The 24,094-nt window shown below is 40.2% G+C and overlaps 1 protein-coding gene across 1 annotated transcript in view; it reads left to right on the forward strand.

Moving 5' to 3' along the window:
• The first annotated feature begins 6,132 nt into the window (after positions 1-6,132).
• Positions 6,133-24,094, forward strand: part of bahd1 (bromo adjacent homology domain containing 1) — a 32,791-nt gene continuing 14,829 nt past the window's right edge. Inside the window, exon 1 of the mRNA XM_031758260.2 lies at positions 6,133-6,935. The gene's annotated coding sequence lies outside the window, so the exon portion shown is untranslated. The remainder of the gene's footprint in view (positions 6,936-24,094) is intronic.

Raw genomic sequence — 24,094 nt, forward strand, 5'->3', positions numbered from 1 at the left:
TTTCTTCCTAGTTCGGATGCTTGGTTTGTAATTTCATAGTTTTCAGTTAAATAATTCTGCAACTGAGGCGCCAACACTGGGGACTGTTTGTTTATTCCTAGGAGAACAAGCTAAATTTATAGTCGAAACCACATACTAAACCATTTGAGGAAAAAAATGCTAAATTCAATCCACAAAGCTAGAAACATTGGCAGTTAAATAGTTACGCTCATTAGTATCAAGCAGGATATAAATTCACACATTCGCCATGTGTATCTGTCTACACTGTTGAAGTCAGTTCTGTCTCCATCCACTCCAATAACTTTGATACTGGGCTAGTAAGTCAGGCAAAAGATAAAAGATTTTTAGGAAATGTTTGATACTTTGATGTAGCAGGTTGACCACATCCCCTTCAAATGAGGTCAGAACTGTCACACTTCCGTGCTGCTTTCGTGTGAATGGGCCAAGTTTTCAGTGTGGCGACATGATAAATCACCTCTGACACGAGGTTGTTGTTGAGGGACTAGGGATGCTTGAACATCTATGACACCTAGCGCACACCTCATTCGTGGTAATACATTTCATATTTCATGTAGTTGTTGCAAAACGTCTCCATGGTGCTAGCTGGAAGGATTCCAGCAAAGTAGCACTTTAAACGCAACAGGAAGTCCACAATTTTGAATTTCAAATGTTTTTTTGTCTTCAGTTATTTTTGCAGTTTTCAGCCATTGTACTTTAAGTCACCCAAAAACATGTATTGGATTTTTTTTAACCAGAACTGTTCTTCATAATGCTAAATTATGAGGCATTTTCTGATAAAGAGCACATCTGTGGGAGCACATGAGTTGTTTCGCTATGGCACACAAAGTTGTTATAACTCAAACAGCTCAAAGTATTCATGTCTGCAGACATTTACATGCTAGATTTGAGTGGGAAGTCAGCTTTGTGCATTCTAACCATGATATACTACATCAACATGGTGTTTCATTTACAGGTGTTCTCTAACCACATAGTTAGTGCAGGAATTTACACGTTAACTCTGTGTACATCAGTCAGTAACAGTCGAGGCCTTAGGAAATCCACGTCTGTACAAAACACAGTGCCCTCAACCAAACAGGAAATCCGTGATTTTCCACTTTACAGATTTCATCATTTTCAGGCTTTCTATCTTAATGACATCCTCCATATTTGGTCCGTTTAGTTTAAAGACCTCGGGGAAGCTAAATTGCGAGTTTCTGAGTTTTCATTGAAAGGCGTGTCGGTGGCACTGTGGTGAATTATGGTGTTTTGTCATGAAACCTTAACGTGTAATTAAGCAGACATGTAGCATGGAATTAAAACTTCTAGCATGAGGCCACACTCAGAAAAACAAAACAAAAAAAGATCCCTGACCCTCAGTAAACACGAAGCAATATTTTGAAAAATGCGATTGAAATATGAAATAAAATGAAAGATTTATTTTTTCAAATAATTGATCATTAATATACTGAATGTGCACCTATCAAGTGAATTTCAAATAACCAGATTCCATTAAATGTAACATTTTACATTGTACTTATGAAACAATATTACATACATTCCTTTTTTAGTGCATACGGATGGATGTGTGGGTTTCGATTCAGACCCTCCTCTGTACTGGTGACTAAAACCTACAGATCATGATAATGGAAAAGTTTTTCATGCTATGTTTAATAGCATCGCCATCATGTGTCATTACGCACAATACAACTTGAAGATCACCGTGATCCTCATGCCCGAAACACATTTATTACAATTTTCCAAATTTAAGGACTAGCATGGTTGTGTGTTGTTCCTACACAGAAAACACTGAGTCATAATAGACAAAGACTTTCTTTGTAATGAAGTTACACTGTGTGCTTCTCAGGCATGGTGTCATCACCACAGGGCTATGGGTTGTTGGTATTTTTTGGAGGACCACATGCAAGTATATGTCGTAAGTATGACATAAGCTGTCTGAAGCCATTGTGACATTTTAGCTCCTTATGGAGAAAAACCAAAATGCAGACACAACCTAAATTACATAAATTACAAAGTACATAAACAAAAATTAGCCTTTAATGACTGATATCACCCTAAAAAGAAAAGAGGGGAGATAAAGGAATGTGTTAAGACAAGGAAGGATTGGATAGGATCAGATCAGGGAACTCCTCCTTAGTTTGACTGCTGGCCTCAGCTGTGTCTTCAAAGATATACACAAAAATGCAAAATTAGCAAATATATGTTGACACTATTACTGTCTATATTGTTACAATGGTAGTCAGTTATGTCTGTAATGTTATTAGTTGCTATAAACACAGTGGTTTTGTTAAACGGTGCTCAGGTAGACTATAAGCTGACACAGTGAACTACTTGACTTGACAAATTTCTCTATTTTAGACCTTTTCACTATTTCTTATGTTATTGTATGCAAGCATAGAAAATATTGTTTGATCAGCAAAGCTTCACAGGACACACGGACAATGAGCCAAAATATTTGGGGAAAGCAAGCCACAAGTTTCTGGGAGGAAACAGGTGAGAGCCGATGGAGCTCCATCTAACTGATGTGTAGCCAGCGGTGGTGAGTTCGGAGTACAGGCAACCCCGGGATTCCAGAATACCCTAGGAAGGAGCGCCTTGAGAACGCCAAGGTTTCTAGGGGAACGATGCAGAACGAGCTCATGGGATACTTGTTTTCTCTCGTGAGGGAGGACGTCATCAGCCCAGAGCAGAGCAGGGCTGTTGTGTCAGTCCAGACAGATGAGATCATGGATATTGCCACACCGTACCTGCTTGTGCTTGTGCTGTGTTATGTTGATTGTGAAGGGGAGATTTTTGAGCTTATCCCTCTGTAGTCACCTACAGCTGATTCTATTGCTACAGTGCCAACAGGCTCCATAACGCCATCCTTCTGAGAATAAGAACAATGAGCTCACCTGTGTACCTACAAGGACACTGAGAATTCTGCAGAAATTCTGGTTACTGAAATGTATTTTGCTCAAGCCTTTAAATTAAAACAAAGTCATTCTCTTTTAGATACTATACTTATTATATTATTCAATCTTTAATTTTATTTCAGCAGACAGCTAAAATACAAAGACATTTCCAAACAACCTACTGCAAGTAAACACACTAACCGTCGTGCCCAAAGCTTGCTGACACATGCAGAACTTCAAGCTGCTGGACAGCATTGTCTCGTTTCTCCTTTCCTATTGGGCAGTTCCCTTTGGATGAGGGTAAGCCTCCGTTTAGCAGCACGTCTCAGGCATACCTGCTCGACAAGGACCTCACGTTGACCTGAATGCACCTGCCATTGTAGAGACACGTGACAAAGCAATTCAGCAACCCAAGTTTAAAAAGTTTTTTTTTCTTTTTGGATATTCTGAAGTATTACTAATATGAAGCATTTAACACTATGTCCCAAATGTTGTTAAAACTATCCCAAATAAATAGAATTTAATTTCTATTTAAAACATTTGATATCAAAAAGCAGTAAAAATGGTCACGGATGGCCTGATCATTGGACAGGAGTACTGGACAGGTCACCAGCCTATCACAGGGTAACTATAGCTTAGTACTTTAAAAAACTACTGTCTTGACTCGGAGTGAGTGCAGTCATCTCCATCTTAACATCGCAAAAACCAATGAGATGGTTGTAGACTTCAGGTGAGGTTGGAGGAGGACCCAACCAACACCTATAACCACCATTATTGTCGTGTTCAGCCACAGATACCTTGATGTGCAGTTGCACATTAAGTTGGACTGGAAGAGCCATATGGAAGCAGTGTACACTGAGGGACAAAGTTTAATTTCCTAAGGAGGCTAAGGGTATTCAACATCTGTCAACCTTTGCTCCACAGTGTCTACCACACGGTGGTGATTTGTTTGTTGCTGTGGCCTGCTGGGGAGAAAGGGGTCCACACAGCACACAGGAACAGAGTAAACAAATTTATCAAGAAGGTCAGCTCTGTGGTCGGGTCTGAACTTGAGAAAGTCCAGCGGGTGGCAGAGGATGCTCTCGAAGCTGAAATCAGTTACCATCAACCCTGCACACCCTCTTCATGCCCCGGAGGTTATCAACAGTAGCATCTTCACTCAAAGACTGATTGCACCAAAGTGCAAGCCTGAGCATCTCAGGAGCTCCTTTATTCCAGCTGCTATATGACTGTTTAATGCACAGTAATGATGAGATGATTTTATCTGCATGTTTGCATTTTTGCACGTTGGTTATTGGCCAATTTAATTATTTTTATATGTTATTAACTGTATTTGGAATTGATATTGTTTAGCTGTTTGGGATGCGTCGACTGTATTAAAGCTGCAGTGGCAATGCAATTTCCTGTGTGAGCGCCAGGTTTTATTTATTCAACAAAGTCCCCCTCTTTCGTGCTACTTCTTTTAAAAATCATAGAATACAAATAAAATAAATTCCAGATGTGACACTACCGTTGAAAAATGTGCCATTCTCTTGAAATAGTGCTGCACAATGCAAATTCAATCAGTTTACACAACAATACAAGAACAAAAGAAAACATGAGGAAGTCTATCAGCAGTAGGCAGTTTAAATGTTAGTGCAGGTGTGACAAGGAAGCGGAAACATAAACTACAGAATTATTTTTGGGCTTAAAATTGTAGAAATTCCTTTTTAAATGTTAGCCAAAGGCCACAATATAATGCCTGTTTTATTAAGTCAAAGCACAGGGAAGCAGACATTTAATTAAATTGAATCCATTCATAAATTTTAGAACTAAGCTAACCTTTTTCTCTTCTCTCTCACATTTGCTGAAAGCAAAGGGATTTGAGGGGCATTGCTTTTTACACCAAATGAAATCAGCATCTCGTTAAAAAGCAGTCACTGCTGCTGTAAAGGGAGGTGAAACGGGAGATGAATTGACAAAAGTGTCTGGTTGCAAAGGATTCAATTGTGTACTTAAATCACACTGTGATATCAGTGAAAAGCTGAAGTAGCTTAAGTCAAGTCAGAAGGGATTTTGAGTCCATCCCAGGTCACTCTGTTCACACAAAACACTAGAAATGAGCTGGCAATGGTGGCTGGGCTTTCCCTTAGACACAAGAAGAGGAGCTTGGTCATTCGTGCGTCAGGGGCTCGGGGGGTGTTAGAGTAGAGCCGCTACTGGGACTGCTGACCCAGTAAGCAGCAGAAAATGGACGAAAGAATGAACTTTAATTATATTACCTGTATTTTAGTGTAACTCAACAAAAGCAGCTTAAAAGAGCAATTACACATTTTCTGGTTAATTCATGTGATATTAACACATTTCATTTTTAAATATCTTCAGTGTACAGGTGGAATTATTTCTCAGATTTTGTTTTAATAACTGACAGCTGATAGTGTTCTTTTCCAAATTAATGCCACTTCTTTGATAATCATGTAGCTCGTGTATGATATCAAGTGGCCTGGGATGAATTATCGTTTCACTCCCTGCCCAGAACGTTGACTTTATTTATGAGCTTTCAGAAATTAATGACTCAAACATATAACCTCTGTTGCTCTACACAAATAATTTCCCCAACAAGTGACCAAAAATATTTTTTTAAATCTATTATCGATGCTTATAAACTCATGAAACTTTGCACATCCATCTGAAGTGGTGACAGTTTAATTACTGATCTTGCATGTTGGTATGGCGATGTGGTTTTAACGATGCAATTTGTGTTGTATTTTAATGAACTCTTTCTAGGGCTTATTCTTTTGGGGTTTCTTGATCCACTAGCAATCTGCTACCCTGCCTTTCGAGTTATGATAGCTGGGATAGGCCCCAGCCACCCTGCAACCCTGAATTGTATAAGCAGAAGAAAATTAATGGCTGAATGGATGGATGGGTTTCCTTGAAGAGGAATGTCATTGTGTTATTGTAGATCTGCAGGGTTTGCAGCAACGTGAGGTATAATTAGTGGGCATTCCCCTGCTACCTAGTGGGGCTAAAAAGCCATATTGGTGCACCAATCAATAAGAGTCTAGGGCTAAAAACACACCCACATGCCCACATGAAAACCCACAACCACAGCACGTGATTACACATTGCAGATTTTCAAATGTAGTTTACTTGCTGCAAAGTTTTTCTCATTTCTTACAACTTTTAAAAAATGGAAGCTTAATTTTACTTTAAAAAATACTCGTGAGTTTAGCTTTAGTCAGTTCATCTTAATTAATCATAACCTTTGTTATTGTTATTTCACATTTAAATGCTAAAATACTACTCGACGACCAATTTCTGCAAACAAGCTCTCTTAAATATAATCGCAAACAAAAGCACAATACAAAAAAGAGAGACCATAAACTCATCATGAGACTTGGAGAGGCACCCTCATGCGGTCACGTCACGGCCAGTCTGGTTACGTGCCAGCTGTGACAGATTCTTCACACAGTGATCAGCAGCAGAGCCCGGCCCTCTCCCCTCAATCCCCCCGCCAGGGTTAGGTTAATACACCCGTCAAAAGAACAGGGCTTAAATACATTAACTGGGTGAAACCCATCTGTCAGCCACAGCGGGGGCTGCTGGGGACGGTGACATGTGGACGATGCGTCCGTGGCCCTTTAAGAAACTCCATGTTTTCTCTAGGCTACATGATGCGTCAACACAAAAAGCGGATGATGCTGTTATGTAAAAACATGCCAAAGTGAGCTGTAGTTTGCAGGATTTCTGCGGAGTGCCGAGTGCGCCTCGCTCCGTCTTATTACCTCTGCTTTAGTTCTAAGTTTACCGAGTGGCGATTTTTACGCGTAGAGCGTGGAGCGGCGCAGTTCGGAGTAGGAGAGAGGAGAAGAAGAAAAAAAGGCTTCAGCCGATCAACTCAACATGAGTCGCCCTCCGCACGGTTTTCCTCCTTCACTTGCGGGAAGCGTACACCTGACGCATCACTCTCTCTTGCCGTGGAACTGATCTTCCTCTCCAACATATCGACTCCCGCTGGGTTATTTTCCACTTTGCGAAACGGTAAGACGAGAAAGCGTTTCAACTCTTATCGCATCCGAGGCAAAACTGAAAGTGTCAGGCAGGACAGGATCGAGAGAGGAGGCAGCTCGGGTTGGAATAATGTGTCAGCTATTGACAGATAGCAGATCCTTCTTGTTGCCGGGGATCTGTAAAACCCTCGGAGGTAACTTTCGGAGACCTCTGTTGTCAGTGGTGTCACTTGTGCAGGTGGCAAAGCTAAGCTGCCTTTTTTTTTAATCGACCAAACGCTGGGCAGCAAGGCTCGATCGGCTGAGACTCTCAGCTCGTGATCGCAGAAAATGTCACGCAAGCAGCTTCTGTTAGAGTCAAGTTTGAGGCTCGGCTCTGTGTTGGAGTTTGTGTTTGTGGGTTTGCAAGAGCAGGGGGGACATGGAGATCCTCCTGGAACTTGTAAGGGGTTGTTTTTTTGTTTTTTTCAAAGACATGACTAAAGCATGCCGATTAGTCGAATATGAGGGGTTTATTAATCTTTTATACACTTTCAAGCTAATGATGCCACCAAGGTAAACATTCAGTGACGTTTTGGACGGTTTAAACGTTGATTTACTCAGGAAAGATAAACAAACTGGTGTTAGAGTTTTATGTGGTTTAATCCATCTACTCCATACAGTTGAAAGTTCTCTCCAGGTTACTTATTTAACAGCTGTAGTTTCTATGAAAGAGCCCCCCAAATGTTAAATTAAAGCACTAATGATTTCTGTTTATATTAATGCTTTGTTCGCCTACTTGTGTGCCTTTTCACTGTGGTTTTGGCACTTTTGCTCAAGTAGAACATCTGAATACGTCTTCCATTACCGCTGGTTTGACAGAATAAGCAATCTGAAGGTTTAACTTGGACTGTTTTGCACTTTTCCCTGACATTTCATAGACTAAACAATCAGTAAGTCAAGGAAATGAAATGCCATAATCTGGGAAGAATCATCTCCTGCTGTAAAAGGCCACTGGAAAGTGCAGGCTTTTCATATGACATGAGCTTTATAATACAAGTTGCCTGGTGAGTTCCTGGGCATAATAGTGTTTGTAAAGGCTCTTGTGAACAGAAGAGCCTGACAATAGAGCGCCAGCTTTGGAGGTCGTGGTAGATTTGTGTCTGGTCGGTTCTCCGGCGTTACTTTTACAGGCTTGCCATAGCTGCATGTTGAATAGCGTTGCGCTGCCCACACGTGAGCCATAAAGCTGGATATCAATCCTGGACTTAATCCCATTATTGCTGGAGAACTGCCCTGATGTGGCCACGGAGGAAAGACGCACTGACCTCCCAGATGTCCCAGAGGAGACGGAATACTTCCACCCCGCAGTCGGGACACATGCGGTCAGAAGAAGAAGAAGGAGGAGAGGGTAGAAATGAAAAGAATAGCTGTTAGCAGACTAACTGAAACAGTGGGTGTGTTGTCGCCCTGTTATCATCTTTAAAAATATATTTCACTTGTTGAAAGGATCATCTGAAAGTGAAACAATTTCCGCCTACAGCTGCGTAGGAAAAGCACACTGACAAGTCCCAATTTTCCAAAACATCACAGTGTGGTTGTCATCACACTGTAATTCCCCACAGAGTGATGTTAAATATTGTCTAATAGAAACACTACTTTGGGCTGTTTTTTGGGGGTTTTTTGTAAGAGTTTAGTTTTTTTTTAATCTAATCTCTGTTGTTTGTTACATTTTCAAGTTCATATTTAGCCTGGATTTGTTTTCTAGCAGAGAAACTTTGAGGTAAAATGTATTTTTAAAGAATTATTTAGTGAGAACATTAGAGAAATCCATTTCCTGTATTTACTTACTTATTTACTAAGTGATAAACACAAGTCGTTCCTTCATGATCACAGTGCTGTCCAAACCAGCTGAGTAGAGCACTTTATGTTAAAAATAATCATGCTTATCTGCGTTGCCTTCATGCTATCATGCGCTGAGCTCAGTAAGTGAGCTTTTTTGTTTCTATTACCAAACTTACTTCTTATAAAGCCCTAAAATGAACCTTATACAAAGCAAGAACCAAATATGTTTTCATATATTACATCTAAAGGAACCAGCTGACACACAGAGCCACCTGGGAGCTTTATCCTTAAACCCTGACCCAGCAGAGTTATGAAACCTCAGAGCAGGTGCCCACTGTCCTCTGCAGGTAACCCAGCCTCAGCTGAGATGTGGGTGTATGATGGGATTCCAAAGAAATGCAAGTGAAACAGAAAATAACATCATTATTTTATTTTGTACAAAGCCACAGGTTAGTTGGCCTTATTGGGAAGAAAATAGGGCAAATAGTGAAGTTTTACCCCCAACCACAGTGTTGCACATAGCCAGGCTGACCTGTAATTATTTCTTTATTGACATTATAATGAGGTCAATTGCTGCGATCGTAGATTTCAGCCGTTACTTGACTGAATGCCATCGTAACCAGAAAAGAAATCGAGACCTGCTTGTTACAGGTTAACATACAATTTACAGAACTTTGCACCTTTTTTTTTTAATGTTTTACAACGCTAATGAGTTTCCTTCTTATCCCTGTTCACTGGTATGAATATTTCTCTGTACTGAATGAGCAGCGAAGCTCGGGATTAGCAAAGCTGCTCTGTAGCCCTTAGTTGTCTAAAAGCCATTAGCCAGCCCCTACTGCTCTGCGCTCTCTTTCCCCGACTCACGCTGGCACAGCTCCAAGACACAGCTGTGAAAATTACAGGCCTGCTTCATGGAAACATAGAAGAAGAGGAGGCAGGGCTGGTGTGGAAGGAAGAAGGGGAGCAGAGATCCACAGACTGCCGTCAGCTGTCCACTGGTCCACAGCTGCAGTGGAGATTTTAGAGATGGGGTCTCACTCACTTCTACTTCTGACACACACTGGGATTGTTTACAAGGGTGTGTGTGGGTGGGTGGGTGGGTTTTGATGGAGGCATTACATTAAATCCTGTTTGGCCGCGACTAAACAGAACAGAAGTCCTCACTGTGACTGACAAACGTCAGGCTCCTTCAGTGAAAAGCACATGGCACCAAGCGTCCTTCAGTTTGGCAGATGCTAAAAGCATGACTGAGGCCCTGGCAGGTGGGCAGGCGGGCACCCCCACCCCCTCCTCACTCACTCCTCAGCTCCTCAGGCCTCCTCTATCAGAGAGTCATTGTTCATGATGATGATGACAATCTCTCACTGTCTCCATTCACCGTGCTATCTCAATCCATCACTCTCTTGTCTCTTGCCTCCTCCCTCCATCGCTGTCTCGCACACATTCTCTTAAATATCCCCCCCCCCTCTTGTTTTCCCCTGCTCTCGCACAAAGTCTGTGTCAAACGCCTGTATCTCTGAAGAGCTGTCAGGCAAAGAAAAGCAGGAAGCTGAATGTGAAAGGAAAAAAAAGCCTCTCTGACTTCTACTGAGTTTGACTTTTCTTCTGCTCAGTGAGATGTAAGAGGTGAGATTCTCTCCTCTCCTCTCCTCTCCTCTCCTCTCCTCTCCTCTCCTCTCCTCTCGATCTTCATCAGTATCTCTCCATCTACTTCTCTTTTTCCCCCCCTCTCTTCTCCCCTTTTGCTAGTCAGGCAGCCTGGCATCTTGCCCCGTCTCTTTGAAGCAGAACAGTAGAAGCAGATAATTACACTTCCTGTCCTGTATCTGCTCTGTGTTGCTCAACTGTCATCTTTACATCGGTAGACTACACGTTGAAGATGATAAACAGCTTACAACCGGTTTTGAGCTCGAAGCGCTGCTCTGCGTACATGACACATTCTCTTTTGAAGCTGTGTTTTGCGTCTGCACGTGTGCAATTAAGATGATTTTCTTCTATCATGTTTATCAGTTTCTTGGCTGTTTTTTAAAAGCTTCATTGACTGCTCCGTGTAACCCCCCGCCTGCGTCAGACTGAATTGTGCACCCTGTCTTCCTATTTCTAACAGAAATGGTCAGATTAAGTTAAAATTGAGTTTAAGATTAGGCTTTAAAATCTTTCCTAACCCATGCAAACACAATCACATGATAACCAGCTATGTGTCACATTGCTGCTATCAGCCAAGACTGACACAAACACTTCTCTCGCACACACGCTCCCTTTAGAAAGCCCCTGGTAAACAAACAGTCTGCAGCCAAACAATGACAGGTTGCTAAAGTGGTTAGAGAGGTATGCCCTGCTGAACAACTCTATTTTGTTTTAATGACAGGAGATTGGTGTACACGGCACTTCCTCTTCTGTTCTTAAACTGACTCTTCCTAATCAATTGCACTGCTGGTACTTTTTTATTTTAATCTCTAGGGTGTCACCCAGCTGTTTTATGTGCAGCTTTGTGCGGTTGTATGTGATTTTCATTACATCATTGTTGCATTCAGGCTTTGCTGGTGTGTGTGTAACAGTGACATTATCTGCTGTGAGTATCACTGTCAGGCTCAGAGCTGCTGTGCAGCCAAAAAACTGTAGGGAAAATGACAAACTGACCATTAGTCTCAAATCAGCCACTTGTAGCTAGCCCGAGAGTGAGGACACCTCGGCTAAGAGTCATAAGAGCTGCAGCGAATAAACTCCGGAGAATACCACAAGCAGGTTTTGAGCAACAGTAGAAACTGTATTGGCATCAGCTCCACTGGTACACGATGTTTTGGTCAGTTTGAGCAGGCAAGTTGTGGACACAGAACCAGCATTGCGTAGTCAGGCAGCTGGGCAAAGGGCACATGACCGATCTGAATCAAAAGTCTCCCCACGGACTGTGTTGAACCCATGTGGTGACATAATTGGTTGAGCGCATAGTTCAACTCAAAAGGCCTAAATCATAAATTTCTGTATCCTGTTCTTTTTGCTGCAAGTTTATTCTTAAAGATCTGACCTGAAGGTATTATTTGTGCCTGTGTCACTGTTGTTAGGCAGTGCATTCACATCTAAGTGTGGCTTCCTAACTGTGCCGTCTTTGCCTTTCCAGTCCGCTACAGCACAGCTTGAAATGTGAAAATCTTCCACAGCCCACCCAAACCTTTAGTCACAACCAACTCAAATGATTTTATTTTTAAATTCCCAAAGTATTTGATCATATAGAATTAATAACTTAAAACTTATGATTGTGATTAAATATTCAGTTAAGAGTTTTCTAACTGAATGTTTTAACGTGTTGTGCATATATATATATATTTTCTGATATATATATATATTCATGATAAATGACCTCTCAGCCCACCTGCAGTAGCTTCACTGCATGATGTCTCATCAAGGCCTTCACTCCCTGAACATATTGATGCCTGTCACAAATATTTAGTCTCCTGGTGTAGTGATGGGTTTTTTTTCTTTTTGAAAATTTCACATTTGGGTTGCTTCACACTGGTTATATAAAAATATGGCTGTAGGACTGAACATGTTGACTCACAGTTAGTGGGACATGATTGAAAATCTCATAACAATTATTCCAGTCATTAACTAACTCTTTTAAGCAGCCATAATTAATATTTTTGTTGTAACAACAACAACAAGTGGCTCAAATGACTGTGTGCAGCCTAACTGCACTGGGACATTAGTCATTATTCTTAGCTTCTAGTATTTATCTGCTAGAAAATGAGTCCTCTGAGGACTTGTTGGAGACCAGAAAAGAGCAAATAAATGATTTTTTTTGTTTGTTTCAGGCCAAAAAAATTTTTTTGAACTGACTAAAAACTCATCTCCAGTGAATGAGTGCTCTGTAAGTACTTTGTGTCTGCTGAGTGTATAAATAAGCATTTGGCATGAAAAAAAACAGTTTGAATTCCAAACTCTTCTTTAAAGAGTTGCTTCGGTTCATTGAGGTTTGTTGGCGTTGTTATATCTTTGTTGTCATTTGTCATTAAATACAATTGAACTGATTCATACGCAGCTCTATTAAGATCCCGTCAAAGCATTTCAGTTGGGCTGAAGTCTGGACTTTCACTGGGCCATTGCAACATCTTGATTATTTAAAGGAGCCAGTCTACAGGAGAATGGCTGTTGGCCTCACATTTGACTCTATAAATACTTTGGTATACGGAACAGTTCATGGTCAATTCAAAGACTGCGAGATAACCAAGTCATGCGACTGCAAAACAAGCCTAAACCATCGCCCCTCCACCACCATAGTTTTATGAGGTGTTCGTGCTGATATGCTGCGTTTGGTTTTCGTCTGTGCAATCGTCCGCTTACTGGCAAATGCCTTGAATGTTTTCTACTTGTGAATAATCCTTTGTTTCATTTCAAATTCCTTGGAAATGGTTTTATATCCATTCCCAGATTAACTTTAGATCATCAATCGATCAACGTCTTAATGAGGAAAGACATTAGCCTTTCCAATCTTAGAGAAACTGACTGACTTTCTGTTGCTGACAGCACCAGACCAGCAAACTGCCAGAACATCTGCTTTCATAGAGTTGTTCACTTGCTGATGATCAGTTAAATAAATGCATTTGATTAAGAGTCTGGCTGCTACTTATCCTACTAATTCCTACAAAAGCAGGAAGGGTGTACTTAGTTTCCACACACTGGTTCTTCTTCATTTTGCTAAATAAATAATGACATGGTGTAGTATGTCATGCTGTTGTTCATCTGAGGTTGTGTTTACATCATTTCAGATCCTGCTAAGGACCAAATGATTTGTTTTTTTAGTTTTTTTTAAAAATTATGTCCTAATATATAAAACCCTAGTAGTGAAATAGGATGTACTTCCTCTTTCACATCACAAACGTCTCTTCTGGTAAAATGTTTTGGTGGTTTTTTTTGTTTTGTTTTTCCTGAAATGATTGAGATGTTTGCTGTATGTCTATAGATCAGCACTGAGCGGGTAAGTGAGTGCATCCTGCATGTAGGAAGCATTTAGCTCTCTAAGTTGTTGCCCTGCACCTCTCCGCAGTGTGTTGCAGCGTGTTTATTGCAGTGCAGGTCACCTCTCAGCAGTCCATTCTCCCTCAGCTCCCCCCGGTGCTCACGCCTCATTAGCTCAACACACTCAGGTCCTTTGCAGCTGTTAATTACACACTGTAAAGCTGATATCAGTGAGGACAAACAGCATTTATCCCAGTTAAGCTTGATTCTGACTTCTCACTAACTTGACAACATGGTGGCTTTCCAATCAGGCTGTTGTGGAAAAACAAAATTGAACCGTCCGTTAAGCTTTTCTTTAACTTGAACGCCCACTGAGTGAGTCCAGCAGCCATCAGTGATAGTCCGTAATTTGTGTGTATCGCAACAGGCCGATCTTATCTGTGTTACGAGGTAATAAATGATGAGCAGCAAATGATCAGTCATGTTTAGATTGAATGTCTCATTAAGAGCAGAGGATACAGTAAATTAGCCTAATTAAGAGGCTAATTTTTTTGATGTTATTCATATGAGAAAAAAATTACGAAACTACTACATTAGGCATTAACATGACGGATTTATAGCTCGTTGCATATTCATCATTACACAATATATCGTATTATTTAGTGTTTTTTCCTGGGGCTCTATGTAAATGTTATCAGTGTTGATTAAAATGTCTGTTAGTGTGTAAATGTGGCCCAGTGGTAAACACAGCAAGTTCTCTGAGGCTAACGAGATATGTTCAGATGACTTATTTTGTCAACACATGGATGGAAGTTGTTACATTTTGTAGCTTTTACTTAAATGAATACAGTTTAACATGAATGCATTTAATGCAATTCATCTTTGTGCTTCTTTAAAGATAAACTGTGCATCATATACACTCACAGCCACTTTATTAGGCACACCTTGCACTTACTGGGTTGGATCGTCTTTTGCATTTAGAACTGCTTTAATTCTTTGTGGCACAGATTGAACAAGGTGCTGGAAACATTCCTGAGAGATTTGGGTCCATATTGTTGCTGTAGATTTGTCGGCTACATATCCACGACGCGAATTTCCTGTTACTCCCACATCTCAAAGGTGCTCTATTAGACTGAGATCTGGTGATTTTGAAGGCCGTTTGAGTACAGTGAACTCATTGTTGTAGTCATATATTCACATTTGTGACATGGTGTGTTATCCTGCTGGAAGCAGCAAACAGACGATGGGTACACTGTGGTCATAAAGGGATGGGCATGGCCATCAACGATACTGCTCGCTGTGGTGTTATTAGTGAAAATTAAATTAGTACCAACTGATGGTCAGTTGGTACTGAGGGGCCCAAAGTGTAACAGGAAAATGTCCCCTACACCATTACACCATCAGCATCGGCCTCCGTTTTGAAACAAGGCAGGATGAAGCCATGCTTTTATGTTGTTTACTTCTAATTCTGACCTTAACATTTTAATGAAAGAGAAATCAAGACTCATGAGACAGGAAACATATTTGCGGTCTTCTGCTGTCCAATTTTGACATTTCCTGTTCTTAGCTGGCAGGAGTGGCACCTGGTGTGGTCTTCTGCTGCTGTAGCCCACTTGCTTCAAGGCTGGACATGTTATGCGTTCAGAGATGTTTGTCTGCACACCTTGGTTGTATTATAAATTATTTGAGTTAGAATCAGATTCGTCTTCATTTGGTTAAGTTTGTGCACACAAACAAGGTTTTTTGCTCTCTGCATAAGAAAAGAAACATTTTAAACAGACATTTTTAAATAGGCATATATAAATGGAGAACATAAATACGAAGAGTAGATGAAAAGTAAGAAAAATACAAGTTGCAAATTCTTAAACTATACAAACTATAACAAATTACAGCTGGGCCTGAATGATGGATATAAATAGGCTGAACATAAAGCAACCTGGACGAACCCTAGACATTAATTTTAATAGTGCATGCTGTTACTTTCCTACCAGTTGAAGCAGTCTGACTCTCCTCTGTCCTCTGACATCAACAGAGCATTTTCACCCAGAGAACTGCTACTCACCGAACGTTTTCTCTTTTCCTGACGTTCTCTCTAAACTCTAGAGATGGTTACGTGAGAAAATCCCAGGAGATGAACAGTTTTGTGAAATACTCACACCAGACAACCAACAACCATTCCACACTCAGACTGACTTAAATCACTTTTATTCCCCCATTCTAAAGCTTGGCTAGAAGTTTGTCGTCTTCAGGTCATCTCAAACAAATCTGCATGCGTAAACACAGTGAGTTGCTGCCATGTGATTGGCTGATTTGATATTCGCATTAACAAGCAGTTGAACAGGTGTACCTAATAAAGTGTCAAAGGGGTAGATGTCGGGTTAATTGTCAAAGAACATCTTATAACAAAATATTTGCTTTTTCAGTTTTTGCTTAAAATAATGGATGTTGATAGGAATAGAAAATCCTGCTGATGAATCATTTCCCCTCAGTTCACATTCAGATAAAGGAGATCTGTATGCACTCCATTCATGCAAGCAAACTTATAATGATCTTGTAGTTTTTTATGCCTATATTACTTGACGTAAAGGCTTTAAATATTGTGTCTGTAGCAGTAACCTGCTGTAATGTTCCAGTAGTGTGTGTGAAGTTTCTCCCTGAATGTATCCCTATTTTCTTATTAGAAGAAAACTATAACATAATCCAACCTATAGCAGGGCTGCATGTTACAATATCCCCATGCCTATTGCACCCAAGAGAGTTTTTGTTACTGTAACTTTATTTTCTTTTAAAGACAATGAGTTGATAATCCTATTGCAATGATTTAGCGTTCTTCTGTATTTGAACAAGGGCTTGTTAAAAATTCAATGAATAGTACCCATTGGCATTATGTGCCTTTATAGAAGCTGTAGGAAATTAAGATGAAACATTTATTTACTTGTATTTTCAGCTGGTTTTAAAACAATTATTCAAATACTCGTTTGAAACTTGAAATCCTTTATATAGTAAACTACACAAAGGTCTTAGTTTGTAGTTGAATTGGGTGATTATATGGTCTTTATGGCTAGAATATTTTAATATTCCACATCTTTTATTCATGCCCACTTGCTTTTATTATGTTTAACTTACGCTTTTTTGTGATTGTGCGGCTTCAAGTTGACCATCTAATGGCTGAAAGTCAGGTTTCAGTACATTCGCTGGTTATTCGTTAATCTCGCTTTGCAGCCAATGAGGCAGAGGGAAAACTTACTTATCAATAACTCTATTTATTTATTTTTGTGACATAAAATAGAGCTGGTTTCATTTGGTACAAATGCATCATAAAACAGACCGACATTTAAGAAATGGGGAAATTGCACTTGTCTTTGGCGCATATGCACAGAAGATTTAAAGAATTAAAAAGCAAAGAAAAACCACGAGGAAGTGTGGAAAAATCTGTCACGATGATACCGTTTAGTCCCTGTAGGAATATTACAGTAACGTGACCGTGATTTTACACGGGGATGTCCCGGTGCAACGGCGAATGCGAATGCAGGCAGCGCATGAATATTATCTCCAGCTTGCCACTTCGGAAGTAGGTCACCGCTCACCGATTTGTTCACCATGTCTCCAGCTACTGTGGGCTGTTTGGTCCACGGATCGCTCCCCGGGTCCGCAGCTCTACCGAGTAGAAACTGATCATCAGGAAAAGAAAAAAACAGCACGGACGGGAGATTTTTATTGATATTATTTTATTTAATTTTTTTCAAATTGAGTGGGTGATTATTTCCAACGGGACACGCGAGGTAATGGTGAATCGCTGCTGTGTTTCAGTCACAGTTGGAGATGACAGGGTCGGTGGTTAGGCTGCTTCTAACAACTCGGCTGTAATACGAGCCTCCTAATGATACTGATATTAACTAGCAGCTCCAAAAAAGCCCGATTGAGCGAGGATGGTCGGGTGTTTTCCACTCGTTTCCCCGCTGAGGATCTCTCCTTTTATTTCCTACTTCTGATATCGCAGCCTGCACTCCTGCTACGGCATGCTGTCAGATTAACACTGTCCACCACCACCGTGGCCAACTACGATCTTCAAGAGGCGAGTCATTTGTATTTATTTTCTTTATTTTGTTGCACAGTGTGATTATAACGTTAATCGTGTTTTCCTGCTCAATATATTCGCGGAACATTAGTGGATGTGGGTGTTTGTGTAACTGCTGGAGCCCGAACCTGCGTGTAGGAGAAGCGAGGTGTTGGTGTTGGTGGTGGTGGTGGTGGAGGATGGTTAGCGTTTGTTTGGTTGGTGGTGTAAGACTGTGGAACTGCTGATTTGCTCCAGGAAAGTGGACTTGGTGATATGCACTATCTGAAGCACAGCAGCTTAGGTCCCCGAGAGCTCCAGCCTCGGGGCTGTTTCCCTCATGATGACAGCGCTACACCATGTCCTTCTTCTGAATGAGCCTGTGTGACAGCCAGGCAGAGCCGCCTCCTCCTCCTCCTCCTCCTAATCCTGTATCTATCGGACTTCTGATGTAGATGAAACTACAGTCTCTTAATGTGCCATCAGCAGGAGAGAGAGTCAAATCAATGGCAAGTAGGTTTGATGTGTGAACTATGCTCCATTTACTTTAAAATGCGTAAGATTCACACAGTAGAGCTGCACTGGCATTTGATCATCTGCCGACTAATCTCAGGGTCAAAAGTGAGTCTCAAGATATTTAAAAGGAAAAAAAATGACTATATTTTTACTCACTTTTGCTTTATGTTTTCTTTTTTTAGATATTTCTTCACTGCATCAACCAAAGTACTCGATGAAGTACTTGAATAATTCCATTTTAGTACTTTATATTTAAATATTGAGCTTTTTCCTTTCCTACATTTATTTGGTTGGCAATTTGTGTGCAAATTAAGCTTTTCCTACACAGTAATACTAACAGCTTCTATTGTGTGACGTGTTCCTGCAGGACAAACTGCCTAAAAGTAGATAAATGTGTTGAATCCCAGCAGCAGGTAAATGCTGCTTAGATGTTGGGAGATTAGTAATAAAACACAGCACTAAACAATATGATATTATGAATGCACCCTTTGAAACTTTGTACTACAAGATACTATTTTTAATAGTGTTACTTATGTAACACTTGGAAATAAGGACTTTAAAATGAATAAATGTTAACATTGCAGCATTTTTAGTAGTGAATTTCAGCTTTTTTAATACTGCAAAAATGAAATACCATATACTGTATGTTCACACTGACACTATTCTGTAGGTTTGCACATTGAAAATAGTCACCACCAAAAAAAGGACTACTTAAAATCATCAAATCCTCCTTTTTTGGGCTAATGAGTCCTTAAAAAAGCATTATAACTGTATAAGAATATAACTGTGTAATAAAATATAGCAGTGCATCACATCAAGGAGGTTTTAAAAGATGAAATCTTTTTGTAAATGTAGTATGTTGTGAAAAGAGCCTTTAATTCTCAGCTTTGGGATTCATTTATTTAAAAAAAAAACAAAACACAAAAGTAATGAGAAAAGCAAAGAAGGGAAAATGGATTTCCGCCTTTAGTCACTCGATGGCCTTTGACCTCTTTGGATTCGTCTGTTAAATCCTTGACCTTTCAAAGTAAACAGATTTAGTCATAGAGATTTGTACTCAGCACGTCTACTGTTGTCTTAAAGTCAGATAGTGGAGAAAAAGGTTTCCTGTGTAAAATAAAGATAAACAGGGTTTAAACATCCTTCACTGTATATAAAGACCAAAAAAGACTCAGTGTTCTCCCTGAATGTGTTATATAGACACGGGGGATGTTAGAGAAAAAAACATAAACTGTTGCTAACAGGGATTTTCAAGACTTATGTTTAATGTTCCCTCAAAGAGTCGTAATACAAATGTTAATATTTTCAAACTGTGTGTGTATGTGTGTGTGGGTGGCTTTATGCAGCCTACTGGCATTGCTGCTGTGCATAAGGCGGTGTGAGCAAAGCTCATCTAAACTGGCAACGTGTTTTAGGTCGATTTTCGCAACAGCACGGAAAGAAAAGTGACCGTAATACTCATTAATTCCCTCCGCTAAAAGGCCGCGTTCTTTGTTGTGGTCAGCGTGGCGATGCTCTAGCCAGGGGAAACGATGATGCTCTTCAATGAGCTCCTGTCCTTCCACTGTGCATGCTTGTCTTATTCAAATGAAGTAACTTGATTTGATATCCACAGACAGAAACTCAATGTGAGGCTCCCTCTGTCCTCTTGTTATCTGAAAATTAAATTTCTCCCTCATGGATTGCATTTCACGGTTCACCGACTCATCCGCCAATAAGGGCCGTAAGACCGAGCTATGAGATGGTTTCAAAAACGTCCGGGCGGAGTTGTCCGCTCCGGATCTAAGTGGGTTTACATTCGTTCGCCTGGTTAAGCCCGAGTATGTTCCGTGTCGTTATTCATTTTAATGCACTGTGGCTTATAAAAAAATCGTACTCAGGTTTTAGCGCAGAAAGTCTTGCACATATTTTATATTTGCAGACAGGGGGGAAAAATGACTGGAAAAGCAGAATAAAACTATTCACACTGTAATTAAAGAACTCCGAAAGGAGCTGCACAAGGTTTTGGTTTAATCAACCTTTCATTAAGTGGGACCTGAGAGCAAGCTGACATAGTAAAAAAATGCAATTTGTTGCACACTTGCTGATAAGGTCAACTCGTGTAAATACTAGAGTGCCTTATGGTCTTTTAAAATATTATTTTACACCATTTAGGGTGGGCAATACAGCCTGAAAATTATATTACAATATTTTAAGATGATGTGCAATGATATTTCTCATGATATAGAAAAAATAGCGAGCTACATTTCAGTGATGCTTGCAGTCAGTGTAAGTAAATAAGGGGGATTTTTCCTTTTTTTCCAGCGAGCTGCTGTCACTGATGACACACCTCCTAAATCAAAGTGTGAATCTACTGAAACAAGGTGCCAGCAGCAGCAGCATCAGCATTACAGTGTGATAGTAGTGGCACAGCAGTATATCCAGTGACATGGCAGAAGTCAAATGTAAGCACAAAAGTGTCCCAGCTAGCTTTTCCCTGGAATTTTTAAGTAAAAATATAGAATAACTGCTTAAAACTTTACTATATTAAGTTAACCTTAACTTTTTAACCAGCTGCTTAAAGCACTGATTTTCCACCGTGTAACCACATCAGTAATTTCCATCCACCGTTTGCTCTTCCTGCCATATGGAGTGCAACTAGCAGCCGGCGATGCTTGGTTTGAGTCATTTGTTTACTTTTGGGTTGCACATCACCAGCTGCTAGTATCTACTCCTTTGTAGCCCGGTTATAGTTGACGATGTTTTCAGCCTCGAGTGGAAAACTAGTTTGTTGTTTCCACCTTCGGCAGGAACAGTGTTCTTGTTTATTTTGCAAAGCATTGTGCTTTGTTGGAGGTTGCTAAAGTAGCTCGCCTTTTTAGGCGCATGCCCGAGTTTGTCTCATTATTGTGTGCACTAAGAACGTGTGGCGTTGCTATAACTGCAATATCACAATGACGTGGACGATGTGATTCAGCACAGCCCTATATGTAGTTGGGTTTTTTTAGACTTGAGGTGCCTAATTGTAAAATTTTAAAGATTTAAATCCATAATTAAAGGCAAAATTCAAAGAGACAGCTCATAGCATGCAGTGTATGAGATCCTTGTTTTGTTTCTCATAACCCTCTCAGGCGCACACACACATACACTCTCCTTGAATGCCCCCATCGCAGCCATTAAAGCCCTGTTGGAACTCTTAAGTGGTTCACTTTAAAAACAGGACAACGGGCAAAAAAGATTACAGCATGATGTGATGCGCTTTGATTTATAGAAAGCCAACATGAGTACAGATAATAAACATCACTTACTGTGGGCTTGTAAGAGCGTCTCACAATACCATCAGCTCCAATCAGTTATTGTCAATCGTAGCCTTTAGAAAGATGGCAGGCGGCTGTTGCTCGGTGTTCAAAGGGTGAAAGGTTTTTGTTTTTCTGGTGATTTATAGGATTTTTTTTTATTAAAGTAAATGAGATAATATGCGTATTTCAAATTATTATTAATGTCTCAACAGGGTCATTCTGGACGTAAAAATCCCACTCATATCTCCATAGAGATTTTGATGATGAGCCATAATGTTTTAACCATCTAAAGCAGACTTACTACGATCTATGACATTGTGAAACGATGGCATGTGCTCCTATAGAAACCATCAGTCTATATGATATTAACCTTTTTTAACAAAAATGCATTTGTTCATGAAAAGAACTACTCTACCTACAACCCTTAATTTAAACGACCTGTGAAAATGTTTCAACCCACTAATGTTAAGACATTCGAGGTGTGATTGTAATCATTGTACCATATTGATAACTAGGTTATAATTAATTATACATGCACAACACAAACAAAAAATGTATTTAAATGACTATTACCATACAACACTGTTAATAGCCATATAAATACTACAGTAAGAATTAAAATCATTACATTTGAGAAGAAGAAGGGAAGTGTTGAAGTCCCGGATCTGGGATTTGTAGTTGTGTATGGCATGAGTAGTTCCTTCAACATTAAAAGTAATTGTACACATTTCTTTGTCATTTTCCTTTATTTCTTTTGATCTGGATTTTTTAAAAAAAATCTTTTAATAATTGTGATTTACCTCATGCATTATTGCCTTCATTATAGGCTAAAAACGGACTGTCAGGGGAAAGACGGTCACGGTTGATGTTTGCAAAACGTGGTACTCGGGGGTTCTGTCTGGTTTTAAGTCTTTAACTGATCAATCAGGATACATTAGCTGAACACCAGTGTTTTATAGACAAAATCAGCTCTACTCTAAGAAACCACATTAGAGTTGTGTCAGTCATTTCTTACATATTATTGATACCTTATTTGAGAACCAAATTTCAGTGTAGTGGGATTAATAGGAAGTGGACAAGCTCTTGGTTGGTGGTATATTTCTCATTGGACAGGTGCCCATATGTCTGTGCCTAAGATCATAAAAAACAACTTCTGCCACAAAAACAAATGAAATAGGCGTCCATGATTGGCTGAAATATAGCGATTGAAATGTACTATCGTTAGCCTCTTAGCTCATATCATACACTTACACTGAATCTATTAATAAGAAGCGTGCTCAGAACTTGATCATTTGTGTGTGTTTGTGAAAGCTCAGGGATTTTCTCGCTGGAGAGTCACTTAATATAAAAAGACCCATGTTGACTTACTCCTTGGAGGTCAAGTAGCATAATTGTGTTCCAGGGCTGCAGCAAGAAGCATGATCCATCTCCTTCTGCTGCACACACGAGTGTCATTACATAAAGGTCGCCGGAGTTGAGTCATCGGGATATCTAAAGGCTTTTCCTAAGTGAGGTGTTTTTTCCCGTTGAGAGAGCAGAAAGCCGTGAGTTACGGAGGGCCGTAAGTCTTGTTATGCATCGTCTGTTCTAAAGTTGCCGGAGCTGCTTTGGTATCAGCCTGTTGACATGGAAACTGAAGAGGCTATTGTGTGACAAGTGTTTCTGCCACCAGTTTTTTTTTCCCTTTTTTTTTTCTTTTTTTGCAGAATCAGGATCGATTCATGAGTCATTTGATTGTGGTACTGTTTGTTTTGTGCCTCCAAGTGTCAGACAATCATTGCTTAATTTCATATCTTACAGTGAATTGAAAGAGTTTGTTGTGTCGTTGACACGATAAATGAGAATATGAGAAGCGAGAGTCTGAGCATCCATCATATCAAATATAAAATGCATCACTCAAATGCCTCACCTTTTTTCTGGTTTTTGGGTTTGTGTTTTAGCAGTGAGTGGGTGCTTGCAACCCAACAGGCTCTCAGTGACTTGCTTGAGTCATTAATCTGCTTCAATATGACTTCAAGGCATGGCAAAATGGTCTTTTAATACAAAGGATCAAAAGCCAACAGTTCTCTTTTAAAACTCGAAACAAAAAACAAAAACCGAAACGTGGAAGCTACAGCACATTAAACTAAACATACACAGATCAGCTACATCATTAAAAGAACTTGTGTAATATTGTGCAAGCCTCCCTTGTGCGGCTAAAACAGCTCAGACCCATCAGGGCATGGACACACGGGTCCTTTGGGATCATCCAGTGCATTCCCATCCCAGGGCATCAAATGCTGCCATTCAGTCAGATGCAGTGGGGCCACAGTGATATGAACAAGGTGCCCTTTAGCGCTGGTGCCTGAACACAACAGCCACAGCAGTATTGGATCCAGAGAGATAACGGCCTTCCTTTAAACAGTCATATAACCCAGATCAGAATGCTGGAGGGGGAGGCAGTGGAAGATAAAGGCACTGGTTTGTCAGCCAAGAGACCACAGTTCAAATCATATTTGGGAGCTTTGTGTTTTGCATAGCTTGCTGCTTGTTTAGGTTAAGGGACCAAAAACAGCTTTTACA

The sequence above is a fragment of the Oreochromis aureus genome, linkage group 19 (genome assembly GCF_013358895.1).
Source record: "Oreochromis aureus strain Israel breed Guangdong linkage group 19, ZZ_aureus, whole genome shotgun sequence".
Classification (NCBI taxonomy): Eukaryota; Metazoa; Chordata; class Actinopteri; order Cichliformes; family Cichlidae; genus Oreochromis; species Oreochromis aureus.